Here is a 13,525-nt window from a genome sequence, read left to right on the forward strand (position 1 = left end):
GAGGCCAAATTCAAGGACATGAATCAGAAACATATTAAGACATTTCAGTCAAGATTATTACGTACTGTTTGTTCTGCGGAGTTGAACTCTTTGGCAGTCCCTCCGTGGCGGCAGTGCGGCACCAGGGGGGCTGAGGCCCACTGAGTTGTGTCTGAGGTGTCGCTGCTCAGTACATGAGCGGGCTGCGATTGAAAATGACAAGGTGACTGTTGTCTGCCACTACTCTCTCAACGTCTGTGTGTCAGCGAGATTGCGTGTGCGGGAGAGCGTGGTTGCTTTGCGTGCAGTAATGTCCTCACCTGAGTCACCCCAAGACCCTGGGGCCTTATCTTCCAGATCTTCAGCTGAGGCTACTTGGATATCCTGCAGCAAAAGCACATTTTGGCTGATTTGGTGCGATTTCTTGAACACACTTTATTGGAATTAAAGTCTGTTTTTGACGTGCATTCTGGAAATGACGACCAAACCTCTCTCTTGTGTAACCTGCTAATGACAAGTTTAGTCACAAAATAGCACGCTCATTTTGTTGTGGAAGTCTCTCACACCATTTGGTCACATACTTGCCATTTTTCCTGTCTGTTATCTTAGGTCAATTTTACAAATACACGCAGATCACAGCGCTGTCAGGTGATACACTTCCTACATATAGAAACAAAACATTGAAATGCCCTGCTAATTAATTATGTGGACAGGATTGGTTGCCCAGTTTAGATGCCCCAGATTTTTTTTTCTTTTTCAAAAAGCGGGGTTGAAATGAGGATAAAAATCAGATTCACCGTCACCCACAATACAATAATGTTTTGATGTTTCTGATGTAGATCAATTACACAATTAAGCGGCTTGCAATAAGTGTAGTAGGTAATAATTGGGTGTTTATGCTGAGAGAAGTTAGAGAAATTAAAATAGTTACTAGTAGTTGCATAATGTATACAGTGATCCCTCGCTATATCGCGTTTCATCTTTCACGGCTTCGCTGCTTCACAGATTTTTTTTGTGAGTCGTTCATTGCAGTTCTCAAATATAATCGAAGGTGGCATATCCGTTTATAAAAATCTTCTTGCTCAGAAAAAGAAAGAGCGCCAACAACTACCCATAACAATGTTCTTCTCTCGGAGAAAGACTCCTGCGCCTTCAGTAGAAACAGACGTTACAGCGGAGCGGAGTCAGGACGAAGAGGCACAGCTGGGACTGGGAAATACGCGAGTGACAATGTTTCCAACCTTGTATTACTATATTAAAATTATTGTTTTAAACAAATTTTGGGCTTTAAAACAGGTTTTGATTTTTGGTTTCATTCTATAGTTCAGTATTGCATTGTAAAATAATAATAAAAAATAAAGTTGACTACTTCACGGATTTCACTTTTCGCGTGTTATTTTTGGAACGCAACTCCCGCAATAAACGAGGGATCACTGTATAGAAAACTGCTCTAGTTCTGCATTCATTCCGCACTCAAAATTATGTGATTTTTATAGCGAGGAGTGCTTTGCTTAGCAGCAAAAATCACGTTATGTCACATAGCTAACGCAAGAAGTGAATTTCTTTTTTTGACCTATTTATTAATAATTTTACACTTAAAATAATTAAAATCATTAACTATTAATATTTGATTGTGATTAATTTAATTTAGACATCAATCAATATAAGTGAAGTGTTAGATCTAATTTCCTCTAAGGGGGTTGTGCCCTGAAACAAAACAAAGGATTAAAAAAGTGGGCTGTCGGGGTGATAATCAGGACCATTGAAGAGGAGTGCACTTATTTACGTGTTGCCCATATTTCTCCCTTCATTTCTTTGGTTAGTTGACTGAAGGTTTAGACAGGAGAGTGAAAGAAGGTGGCAGCAGAACTGTTTCAGTGCTGGGATGGTCTTCAGAGATCCCCTATGGAGGGGATCCCCCATTAGAAGGACAGCAAAAGAGGGGTGGGTGGGGGGAGTTGTTCCCCAGGTCTTGCATTTGACGTCCGTCCTTCCCAACCGTGCACAGACGTTACCCAAAGCTGTGCTCCTCTCAGAGGGTGCTGCAGCGGTGTTACCAAACCACAAAGGCAGCTGTCTGACAGCCTCACCTCCTTTCTTGTCAGCCCTGGGTGTGTGCGTGTGTGCCATCGTGTGCCAAACACACCACCTGCAGATATCCTAAATCACTGGATCCCTTCAAAAGTGCGCATTAAACCTGCATTGAAAAAGGGCCATTAATATTTGTCGAACATAAAGTCACAGCTGAGTGAATCGACCCGATAATTTGGCCTGTGTAATCATCGGTTGTTTCTCTGAGACAAGCCTATTAAAGCATGCCACAGCTATATGGCAACAGGTCATAAGCAGAAATATAAGCACTGTTGCCGTTAGAGCTAATCCTGCTAAAGAAAAACAAAAGCAGGGGACATTGTGGCCTACAAACCAAGTCCCTGTGAAACTCAAGATCATCAAGCATTCAGGAGGGCTGTTATACATCTTAGAAAACTGATTATTTTTGATATTAAAAGATGCATTACAGCCTTGATTTACTCATTTCCCCCAGGAATAAAGTAGAATCCATTGAAGGGATGATTAATGAACACTCACCACAGAATGTTATTAATAAATTAGAAGATGAATTATACATTTTATGTATGCTACTCAAATGATAAGGATTTGCAGTAAAGTTGTTTTTTTTCGCCATTTTGGGCCAGTTTTACCTCTTGATTTAGGGATAACTTGTCAACACTAACCTTTATACTTTGTTCCTGGAAGAACAATTTTTCAGTCTCTGAACAATAAGAAACATTCAGTTTCCTATACAGTGTTTCGTTTGTTCACAAATATCTTATGGCCTATTGTTTTTGGAATGTTAATGTATCTACAGTGGGGCAAAAAAGTATTTAGTCAGTCACCAATTGTGCAAGTTCTCCCACTTAAAAAGATGAGAGAGGCCTGTAATTTTCATCATAGGTACACTTCAACTATGAGAGACAAAATGAGAAAAAAAAATCCAGAAAATCACATTGTCTGATTTTTAAAGAATTTATTTGCAAATTATGGTGGAAAATAAGTATTTGGTAAATAACATAAGTTCATCTCAATACTTTGTTATATACCCTTTGTTGGCAATGACAGAGGTCAAACGTTTTCTGTAAGTCTTCACAAGGCTTTCACACACTGTTGCTGGTATTTTGGCCCATTCCTCCATGCAGATCTCCTCTAGAGCAGTGATGTTTTGGAATGCCCTTGCTGATGGAAGGAGATTTTCACTCAAAATCTCACGATACATGGCCCCATTCATTCTTTCCTTTACACGGATCAGTTGTCCTGGTCCCTTTGCCGAAAAACAGCCCCAAAGCATGATGTTTCCACCCCCATGCTTCACAGTAGGTATGGTGTTCTTTGGATGCAACTCAGCATTCTTTCTCCTCCAAACACGACAAGTTGAGTTTTTACCAAAAAGTTCTATTTTGGTTTCATCTGACCATGACATTCTCCCAATCCTCTTCTGGATCATCCGAATGCTCTCTAGCAAACTTCAGACGGGCCTGGACATGTACTGGCTTAAGCAGGGGGACACGTCTGGCACTGCAGGATTTGAGTCCCTGGCGGCGTAGTGTGTTACTGATGGTAGCCTTTGTTACTTTGGTCCCAGCTCTCTGCAGGTCATTCACTAGGTCCCCCCGTGTGGTTCTGGGATTTTTGCTCACCGTTCTTGTGATCATTTTGACCCCACGGGGTGAGATCTTGCGTGGAGCCCCAGATCGAGGGAGATTATCAGTGGTCTTGTATGTCTTCCATTTTCTAATAATTGCTCCCACAGTTGATTACTTCACACCAAGCTGCTTACCTATTGCAGATTCAGTCTTCCCAGCCTGGTGCAGGTCTACAATTTTGTTTCTGGTGTCCTTTGACAGCTCTTTGGTCTTGGCCATAGTGTTAAACAAACAGGTGCCATTAATACAGGTAACAAGTGGAGGACAGAGGAGCCTCTTAAAGAAGAAGTTACAGGTCTCTGAGAGCCAGAAATCTTGCTTGTTTGTAGGTGACCAAATACTTATTTTACTGAGGAATTTACCAATTAATTCATTAAAAATCCTACAATGTGATTTCCTGGATTCTTTCCCCCCATTTTGTCTCTCATAGTTGAGGTATACCTATGATGAAAATTACTGGCCTCTCTCATCTTTTTAAGTGGGAGAACTTGCACAATTGGTGACTGACTAAATACTTTTTTGCCCCACTGTATGTGCAACTAGAAAGCTTTTTTTATTTGATTTTGGTTGACTCATAATCGAACATATTTAAAGCCCAACATATTTGCTTTTGGTCATTAAAATGTCATGTCTGTTACTGTTCACTTTACTTGGCACTTTAGGAGGAAGACAGTCGAAAATGTCTATAAGGTACATGATTGGTCACACTCTCAAAAAAACAATTACAAATTCATGAAACTGGAAATTGAGACTGTCAGAAACAGAAGCACCAGCACCTTAGGCCAGGGACCCTTACCGTACCTTATGAGATAATAAGGAAATTCAGCATGACTTAGGAGGGGCCAGGCAAAACAAACTGTTAACAGCTGCATATGTACAACTGTCAGAAAAAAAAATTGAATGAAAATAATGCTGTTTTCAAGCTGATTACCTTTATTCATGGTTCCTAATGGTGGTGCAAATGCAACCAGATAACAAGGCCCAGGGAAACCTTGGTTCAGGGGAAAGCTTCCCAGGTCTATTGGCACTCTGTGATGTTTACTGTATATCTTCTTTGATACTGCCTCGATTTGCTCGGAATCGTGATCTAGGCATTTTTAAGAAAAAAAAGTGTTGGAAATCTCCTTTGGTTCCAGACGTGTATTTCCGCTTCTTTAGGCAGAACTATGTGAAAAAGGGGACCAGAGCAAGCAGTCATGGATGCCTCTCCCTCCCTCCCTCCCTCCCCAAACCCACCTCACCCGGCACTCCTGTCAAACCTATTTCACCCCTGCTGCTGAACTTACCCAACCCCACCCTGTTCCCGCACCGAAGAGCGGACAACTTGAATCAAACCTTGAAGCAATCCATCACTCACGGTTGTCTTCCCGCATGCACTCCTCAGGAAACACCTTTCAGACCGGCAGATTAGAGTATGATTGGAGAAGAGAGAGGTAGTGAAAGAATGATGGAGGGGGGGTAAATGATTCAGTGAGAGAGTGATTTAGTGATGCATCAGCAATCTTGATGTGTGGGTACAGAAGATTGATGAAAGCAGGGGATGAAGATGTATGGATTTATTGGAATCTGGCATCAGCACCAAAGGCTCCAAGTAACATCTTAGAACAGAAGTTGGAACACAGGCATGTTTATTTAGGGCTGACATGGTGCCTGACTTTTTAATACATGTAATCGTGTCACAGCAATTGTCCCTTCCCGATTGGGATTAGATGCTCTCAGAGATTAAAATAAACACATTAACATGCACAGATAAACCTTTTGGAGGGAATTAGAGAAGGGAAGGTAACATACAACAAAATAAAACATAAAAATACAATACATCCAGTACACTAAGTCTTCTGCAGCACACATTTTTGTCTTGTCTAATTTTTTAAATCCTAATTAATCTTGTAAGGATTTTCAGAATATATAACATAATTACCTGTATTTTTTTAAGGAAATGAATTCTCTACTTAAATGCATATTCAAATTTCCTTATTAAATGCCTTTCTTTCACTTATATAAATATGTTTTCTATTTTGTGCAGAAAATGAGTATACCATAACTTTAAAGATTGTATCTATGGAAATACATGAGTTCCATGCTGGTTTGTTTGACCCGTCAAACCAGTGTGATTGCTTTAAGGCAGCCAGATGTGATTCATTCATTATCACCTTCATGCTAAAAGGAGCTAGTTGTTTTGGCAGTAGCTTTGTAGCCTTAAGTGCTTGTCACACCGTGTGAGGTTTCCCATACATGCACAAATTTGGTGTGGATAAAGGTTTTTCAACCAGTTACGCCTCTCTTTGCTCCCCACCCCCATAGGAGGCACAAGCTCTTTGTAGCATCTCTGGCTCATTAACTTAATGCCATTTGATACTGAGTGATAGTTTGCCTTGTTGAAAAGGTCCCTGAGATAAGAGTTGCAAATGTAATCTTTTTTTTCTCTACTTTGCTATCGGATGGTGACAACTGTGGAGAAAACAGCTTTTTTCTAACACCACGTTTTCAAGTCTGCGAAGGTTGTCATGTCTGCTTAGTTTGATAATAGCATTTACTGTTACTTATCAGGATTTTTATTGCCTAATATAAAATATCCCAATAAAAGCAGTGGCATTGGTGCCAGACATCTGTGGCTCACTGGGAAGAGTGTGTCCAGTTGAGGACATAAGCCCCCTTTATTTCAACGGAGTATTTCACAGCTTCCAGACAGGAATCTATTACCGGATTAGCCATGAACACATCCCCTCTTTAACCAGAAGCACCTGCGTTTGTGGTTTTGCATGGGTCATTTTTAAAGACTAAATGAAACTTTTTATTCTGATTCTGTCATTACTCTGTTTCCATTTGAATTTTTTAATTAGACAAGGAGGCATTTTTCTCTTTCATGCAAATGTAATTATGGATGCAGAAGACTTTTTATTGGCACAATTCAGCACCTCCGGCAGTGTTCTGGACATCCCCTGTGAGGATCAGTGGTATATGGCCGCATGGGGAGTTGCGGAGATTAGCGTAGCGACTGGAGAATGTTTATCTAGCTGTCTGAGACCCCTTTTGCACCCCCACTCCTCCTTCCTACTGCAGCAACTTTCATCTCATCCTGAAGCCAGCACATTCTCAGGCCCCAAACAATAAACTGTGTAAAGATGTAGGTGGCCTACACCAGTGTATTGTGTCAGTCACTAGCTTATGCTCTCCAAACTGTTACACACTTAACTGTGTTACATTTTAATACGCTTTATTTGCAAGGACTCAGTTTATCATTGGTCAAACATATTGTTATTGATGGCAGTGTTGTTGCTTTTGTGGACTTTTAATTAGTGGAATTAGTAAGAACAGGACCCGAACAATAATGTTTATATTTAGATTTACTGCAGTTGCACAAATCTTTTCAAAATCAAATTTGTTTTTAGAAATTTAGAAAATCTATTAAATCTTTAATATTCAGTTCTTATATTTTTCATCCATTCCCTCGGTCATATCTTATGAGTCCATGCCCTTATCTAATATTTGCTTTCTTTTCATAATATTCAAGAGAGTTTTCTGTGTATGTTACAGTCAGTTTAATTTAGATGCCCCCAAACTTTGTTAACAAATTCAGAAAGACAAATTTTAATCCAAAATGAATTTGTGGAGTTTCTGTTTAGATACCCCGAGGACAGGAACCCCCAGAGCATCATAAAATCAGGGAGCATTTATGCTTCTACAGAATGGACACCACAATTAACCATGAATGGAGGGAAATTGTGTTTTCATCGCACATGGTTAGGTGTACATGTACACAAGAGGAAGGTGTTTAGTCTCTGCTGCATTTCCCACACGCGCACACATGCTATGACTTTCCCTATGATTTATTGTGCATTCTTTTTAGTGAAAGTTCTAATGTAGCATAGTTACTTAAACATTTATTTTAGAGGCCACTTATTCTCCTGAGACTCTGTCTCTATTTCTACCTCCACTTCCTACTTTGCCCAAACATACACATTTTACCTTTCTACTCCAAGAAAAATGGTGGCGCCTGGTTTGTCCCTCTGCTCTTACCTTTACGGCATCCCTCTCAGATTTATTCTCCACAATGCAATTAGCTGTGTCTTAATTACCCTTTAAAGTGCAGCACGTTCCTGATGTTTACGGTCTGTTTACCACATTGTAAAATGTGTGAGGCGGCTTGTAAAAACAACTTCAAGCAGGATTAAGTGTTCATTCTTCTTTAGCAAATATAACCAATTTAGCACAGTCTAGTGTGTTTCTCCAATTTGAAGTCTTGCTCTGCTTCTTGATATAAGCACGCTGGAATTTATTGTTCTCTGTAAACATGCCCTGTGTGTAAGCTGTAATGACAGGATACACAGCCAGTTGCTATAGAAACATGGAAGAGGCCTTCAAAGGACGTCAAATCCAGCAACCCTCCCAGTGGATTTCGATGGATTTCTGTTGACTCCCATCACTCGAAACACATATCCATCTACAACCTATTAGCAAAACAAGCATGGATAATGAGAACCAGCCACAATCCTTGTGGGAATCCATAACAAATTATAAAACACCGTACCATGTTTTTACAAACACTGACCTGGTGCATCCTCAGATTTAAATTCAGAGCTTTATGAATCTAAAGAGAGCTAAAAAGGACAAAAAGAATTATGAATAAGGTGTTAAACGCTGTCTGTCTGTGTGTTCAGTTACCACATGTCCTTGTCCTTCAGACCTGCTGTCTACATATTCACTACCTTGGTCTGTCAGGAAAAAAAGGGGGGGGTTATTTCATGGCCCGATACTTTACACTTTTTACTACATCTTTTATCCACCCAGTAAAGCCACAATTTCCCAATCACGGCAATACTAGTAAGTTTTTATCACCTCACTTATTTGGTCCTTGTAGAAAATACAATTATTTCAACAATTATTTATGTAGAAACATTAGGAAGTGGAACATTTTAAATAATCTTTTGGTCTTTCTGTGCTGCAGGAAAAAAGGGCAATGAAAGCAGATTAGGAAGCACAAAAAAGAGAAAAGGGATGTCCCTTGAGAGAGATCACTATCATGCCACTGTTAAAACACCGAGTGTCTGAGGCTTTACTTCTCATAGTTTTTTTTTTTCCTCCCTTGGTCAATTTGAGTCCAGTTGTTCAGAATTTTATAAGCTTGTTTATAAGCAAAATGTTTGATGAGCTCCTTTCACTCATATTTTTTCATTATTCTGGAGCTTTTGCAGACGGTACCCTTGTGACTTAACAGTTTGACATGCAAAGCAGAAAATATGAATGGAATTACCGTGGCTCATTGCATAATTCATAAAGAGCCATTTTACCCTGAATAGTGTTAGGGTTTCATCTTTGTTTGGACGGATTGATTGTGTGAAGTGATGAAATTGTCTTTCTTTGCTTTTTAGCTTAGTCTGAAGTTTGAAGTCAGTGACTGGAATAGATTTTTCTCTTGCCCAATATCTTCACAGTCAAATGTTCCTTCACTGAGTAATTCTTCAAGCTCTAGATCTCTTCTGCAATACTTAGTGATTCATAAGCGCCCCTTGGAATGAATTACAAGTATAAAGAGAAGACGGGCTTTGTCTACGTAACTTCCTCTGGGTGGAATTTTTTTTACAGAGAAAATGCGTCATCTTCTTTCGGTGAAAAGGGAAATTGTCATACTTTCTCTGCCCTCTGGCCTCTTTTTCTTGACCTGGATTACTATATTGAAACTATATTGTTCAGTCATTTCTTGCTATAATTTAATCATGGTATTCTATCACAGCTGTATCAAAGAGGTCTCTGAGGCTGTATCTGTTTTTTCTCTCAGAAGGGCTGCTGACAAGGCATCAGTATGGTATGCCGAGATGCTTCTACCCCTCACTCTCTGCCCATATGTTTTGTGTTACGCCATAGGAGGTGCCATCCTCAGCAGCACAGTGATGGGAAGGGATAAAACAGGTCTCTCGCCCCAAATGACGCATGACATGGCGCTACGCCTTGGGCTATTATTTATGGCCTTCCATGTCGGCAAAGGCTCACTCCCGTGGGGGGCCGCATTTCTGTTACCCACCAAGCCTGGCCAAGCACTTATTTTAGGCCTGGGGACTTGAAAAAGAAAACGGTACTGTCCACTGCAGGAACTCCAATGTCCGTAATGTGGCAGCATGAACACATGGCCAAGTAGTTAGTTGACTAGATCAGCCTTTACAGTCAACACAGTGTTTAAAAAGAAGTGATTCAGGCAACCATTTGTTACACACTGCCTCTTTTATCAGCACATGTGATGAGGAAAAGGGTGTGAAATCTAGAGAGAGCGTGAGGAAGAGATTTGAAGTGAGGGGCCAAGTGTATTTTCTCTGTATATCATGATGATTCCATGTACACATTGCACTGGAATTCAAATGGACCCACTCTGTGCCAGCACCCAGGCAAACACAGGTGTTCTCCACGAGCTACCCGGGAATGGTGAGGCAATCCCTGTCCAGGTTTTTGATGTGGGTAGGAGGAAGATGAATTCACAGCAAGTGAAAGCCAAGGGATGGAAAGAAGCCCAAGAATGGGTGATGGAAGGAAACAAGAAAATCTGCAATAGATTTTTTTTTTTTTTAAAATGGATTGATCAGAGCAAAGCATGGTGTGGTATATGAAAGAAAGATGTGATATGACATTCTAGTGACAAGAGGGTTAACACAGGACAAAAAGCTGACTGGGATTTCTTCCCCCTGGTATCTCATATTTCTTTGTGCTTTGGGGAGTGAGTGTAAAAAGAGGGAGCACTGTCAAAGTTTTATATGGCCTTTTGAAAACAGAACAAGCCCTATTCAGAACAATATATCCAGCTCCAGTACTTTTCTGACAACAGGGCACTCATTTTTCTAACTTCCCAGATCCTCCCTGTAAAACACCCTGTTTGAAATCCACCATGGTCATTGTTTAGTCTAGTGGGAGTCTCTTAGATCATCCTCATCAGAAGCTGTCTCGCATCCTCTTCATTGCCTGAGTTCCCCCTGCCTTGCAGAATCGGATACCTGCCACTAGTCAGACTAATCTGGAATCTATTAAAACCAGGTGTCCGCGCATTATTGTAGAGTAAAAATGGTGATTATACAGTTGGGGAAATACAAACCATCAGTTTGAGCATCCACGTCTGTTTAAAATGTGTCCCTTTCTCTGACCACATCAGCATTTATGAAAGTAAATGTTTGGGGAAGCTCATGAAAGATTTCAGCTACTACTGACATCAGGATATCCATGCAAAAAACACCACTCTTTAAATTGTAATCTCCAACATGTGTTTATGTTGCTGCATATTGAGAGCTGGTTTTGCCAAAAATATGTAAGTCTAAACACACGACTTTCTCAATAAAGCAACATCAAAGAAAGAAGGGGAAGCTCACAATGATGCTCTTGGCCTGGAATTGGGTTTGGAATAGTCTTGACTGTAGAGACCTAGAGGAAGCCACAGGAGTTTAGATCTGCTCATTGAGTAGAGGAATACAACGCTCCACTATGGAGAACAGGTCGTCAGGTTAAGCCTTTAGCTAGGCTCTATACTTTTGTTTGGCATCCAGCAGAGCAGGGGCAGCGTCAGATCTGATAAAGCCAGGAGAACATGCAAACAAGGCTAGTGTATCCCTTTCTTCTTCTCCTCTTACTTGGAGGAGAAAAGAGATGTAAGTACGGTATGCAAGACTGTGTGATATGTTGGTGGTCTTCACCTCATTAGGACTTCCCTGAGGCCTTTGATGGCTGCCAAAGGCCAAAGGGTTTTGTGATGGAGATTGACTGACAGAAGATTCCCTTTGAGTCTTCTCTCTGGACCTTTTTAACATCGACTTTTAGTTTTGTTTCAAATTCAGTTTCTGTAAGAGATTTGTGCTGTCTCTTTCTTGTCTTGATTTTCATTTTTTTTATCAACCTTTTATCCTGCCATCATCCCCAAATGTCTTTGCTTCGTATAATTCAACCGTCCAGCAATCTGAGCTAACCTCATCCATCCATCAGATTCATCGGGGATTCCTGTGGGACTGTGTCTTTGTTTGGCCAAGCTGCTGATGGAGGTGAAGCCTCTGTTGGAGAAGCCATTAAGAGCGCAGCAGGTCCAGAAAAATGAGCTGCCCTTGTCACTACGCATCAGGAGTTCAGCCGTGGTCCCAGTCCTTCAGTGGCATCACATTCGACCACTGTTTGTTCAAGCCTTTGAACTGGGTCAAAACGGAAGATGGATTAATTAGTCCATTTGTGGAGTGATGGCAGGGTTCTCAATCCCAGCCTCCACGTTTGGATTAATGCTGATAACTGTGACGAGAGAGACGAGGGTGATTTTAGCAGTTGTTCACTCCGTTTATTGTAAATTCATTCACACAAAGATTGCACAACATTACTGCAGTGCAGCTCCTTTTCCTTTTATTCTTGATGATGCAAGGGCATTCAAGTGCTAATTAGATGTTTGAGTCTATCAACAGAACTGAATCTGGTGAGGCCAATGACATTAAAATAGAGATGGACCACACCACTTCCTCAACATCAACAACAGAAACGGGCCGGGTATGTGAAGGTTCTCTGTGTTAATGTAGTGGAGCACTTAACCTCCTTCTGCTCTCTGTGCCCTGACCAAGCTAGAATAGCTTCACCTTGCATGTTGAAGCCTCAAACTAAACACACTCTTTCAGTGTTAATGCAGTGGAGCAGCAGCTACCTCTAATGATGGTCAGCTTATCTCATTCGTAAAATAATGATCTCCCTGGCTGTCATTCCCACAGATATACCAGTATTTTCCTAAGCTCAGTGTCCTGTTCTAAGGTGCCCAAGCCCTTCTGCCTGCCTGCATGTCGTATATCAGCAGGGCTGCCACCGTCAAGCCCCCTGATTTATGGCTGTTTATTTGAAGTCACCACCAGCACCCACCAACAGATGGGTTTTTGATATTTACTCAGGGAGAGAACACTTCAAAACTGATCAGATACAACAAGCAGGATTGTGAATACGATTTATTATCCAGTAAGTAATAGCAATTAGTGGAACTCTGTTAATTATCAGTTTTGACCTATTAATGCGTTGTATATTAAAATAACCAGACTCCTTTGGCATTTGCTGTTATCTTAATCACTTTTTGTGTTTCATTATATGTGTTAAGTAGTCAAGATGGTCAAGGGGGAGCAAGGGACTATGTATGTGCTGAATAAGACCCTTTGAGCACATATGATGATTTATTCTTAATTACAGTGGAATTGGTAAAACGTGCCTCCTGTCATACTGTCATGTTCTACAGGGTTATCACCTTAAATCTCTGCAGGTATATTCGAGCTCTAAATCTTTCTGTCAGCCAGAGCTTCACAGAGGAAAAAAACAAAACACATTTGCTCATTAAATTTTTGTGTTGCAGACTTGGAGGGGCTCCAGCTGATTTCTGAGTCTCTGGAGACTGGCTTTAGGTAATAACCCAAGAGTATCAGTTTTTCATGCCTCCATATTATTCCAGAAATATCAGTACCTGTAAGACACAATCCAGATTTTGACCTTTGTGGGTCATAAATTGTGATTCCTGGTTTATGTTACTCATAATCTCAAGTCAAATGCTTTGAAAATAATTAAAGTTGCATGCACGCAGCTAAGTGTGTAACATCCTCCTTTCTGCATCACATTCCATCCAGACAAGTCAACCCTCTGTAGGATTTATTTTCCTTCGGGATTTGGCCATAATTAACATTTTCCTCCATCCTCTGCATAAATACAGATTTTTCCCACACATGTCTCAGTCTGTGTGTCTGAGAGACCCAAATTACATCTTAGTTTGCGGATACTCCACTATCTCAGCGTTGCTGATATAACTAGTGAAAACAGAATGCCGATGAATGTTGTGTGCTTCATAATGAAGTCTTTGCACCTCACTC

General features: G+C 40.7%; 1 protein-coding gene across 4 annotated transcripts in view; it reads left to right on the top strand.

The window, feature by feature from the left end:
- stau2 (staufen double-stranded RNA binding protein 2) overlaps positions 1-13,525 on the top strand; it is a 63,708-nt gene that overhangs the window by 46,814 nt on the left and 3,369 nt on the right. Inside the window, exon 14 of one of the 4 annotated variants that reach the window (XR_008946948.1) lies at positions 13,018-13,066. The exons of the other annotated variants lie outside the window; for them this stretch is intronic. The gene's annotated coding sequence lies outside the window, so the exon portion shown is untranslated. The remainder of the gene's footprint in view (positions 1-13,017; positions 13,067-13,525) is intronic. 4 annotated transcript variants of the gene reach the window in all.

The sequence above is a fragment of the Takifugu flavidus genome, chromosome 17 (genome assembly GCF_003711565.1).
Source record: "Takifugu flavidus isolate HTHZ2018 chromosome 17, ASM371156v2, whole genome shotgun sequence".
In the NCBI taxonomy this organism is placed as follows: domain Eukaryota; kingdom Metazoa; phylum Chordata; class Actinopteri; order Tetraodontiformes; family Tetraodontidae; genus Takifugu; species Takifugu flavidus.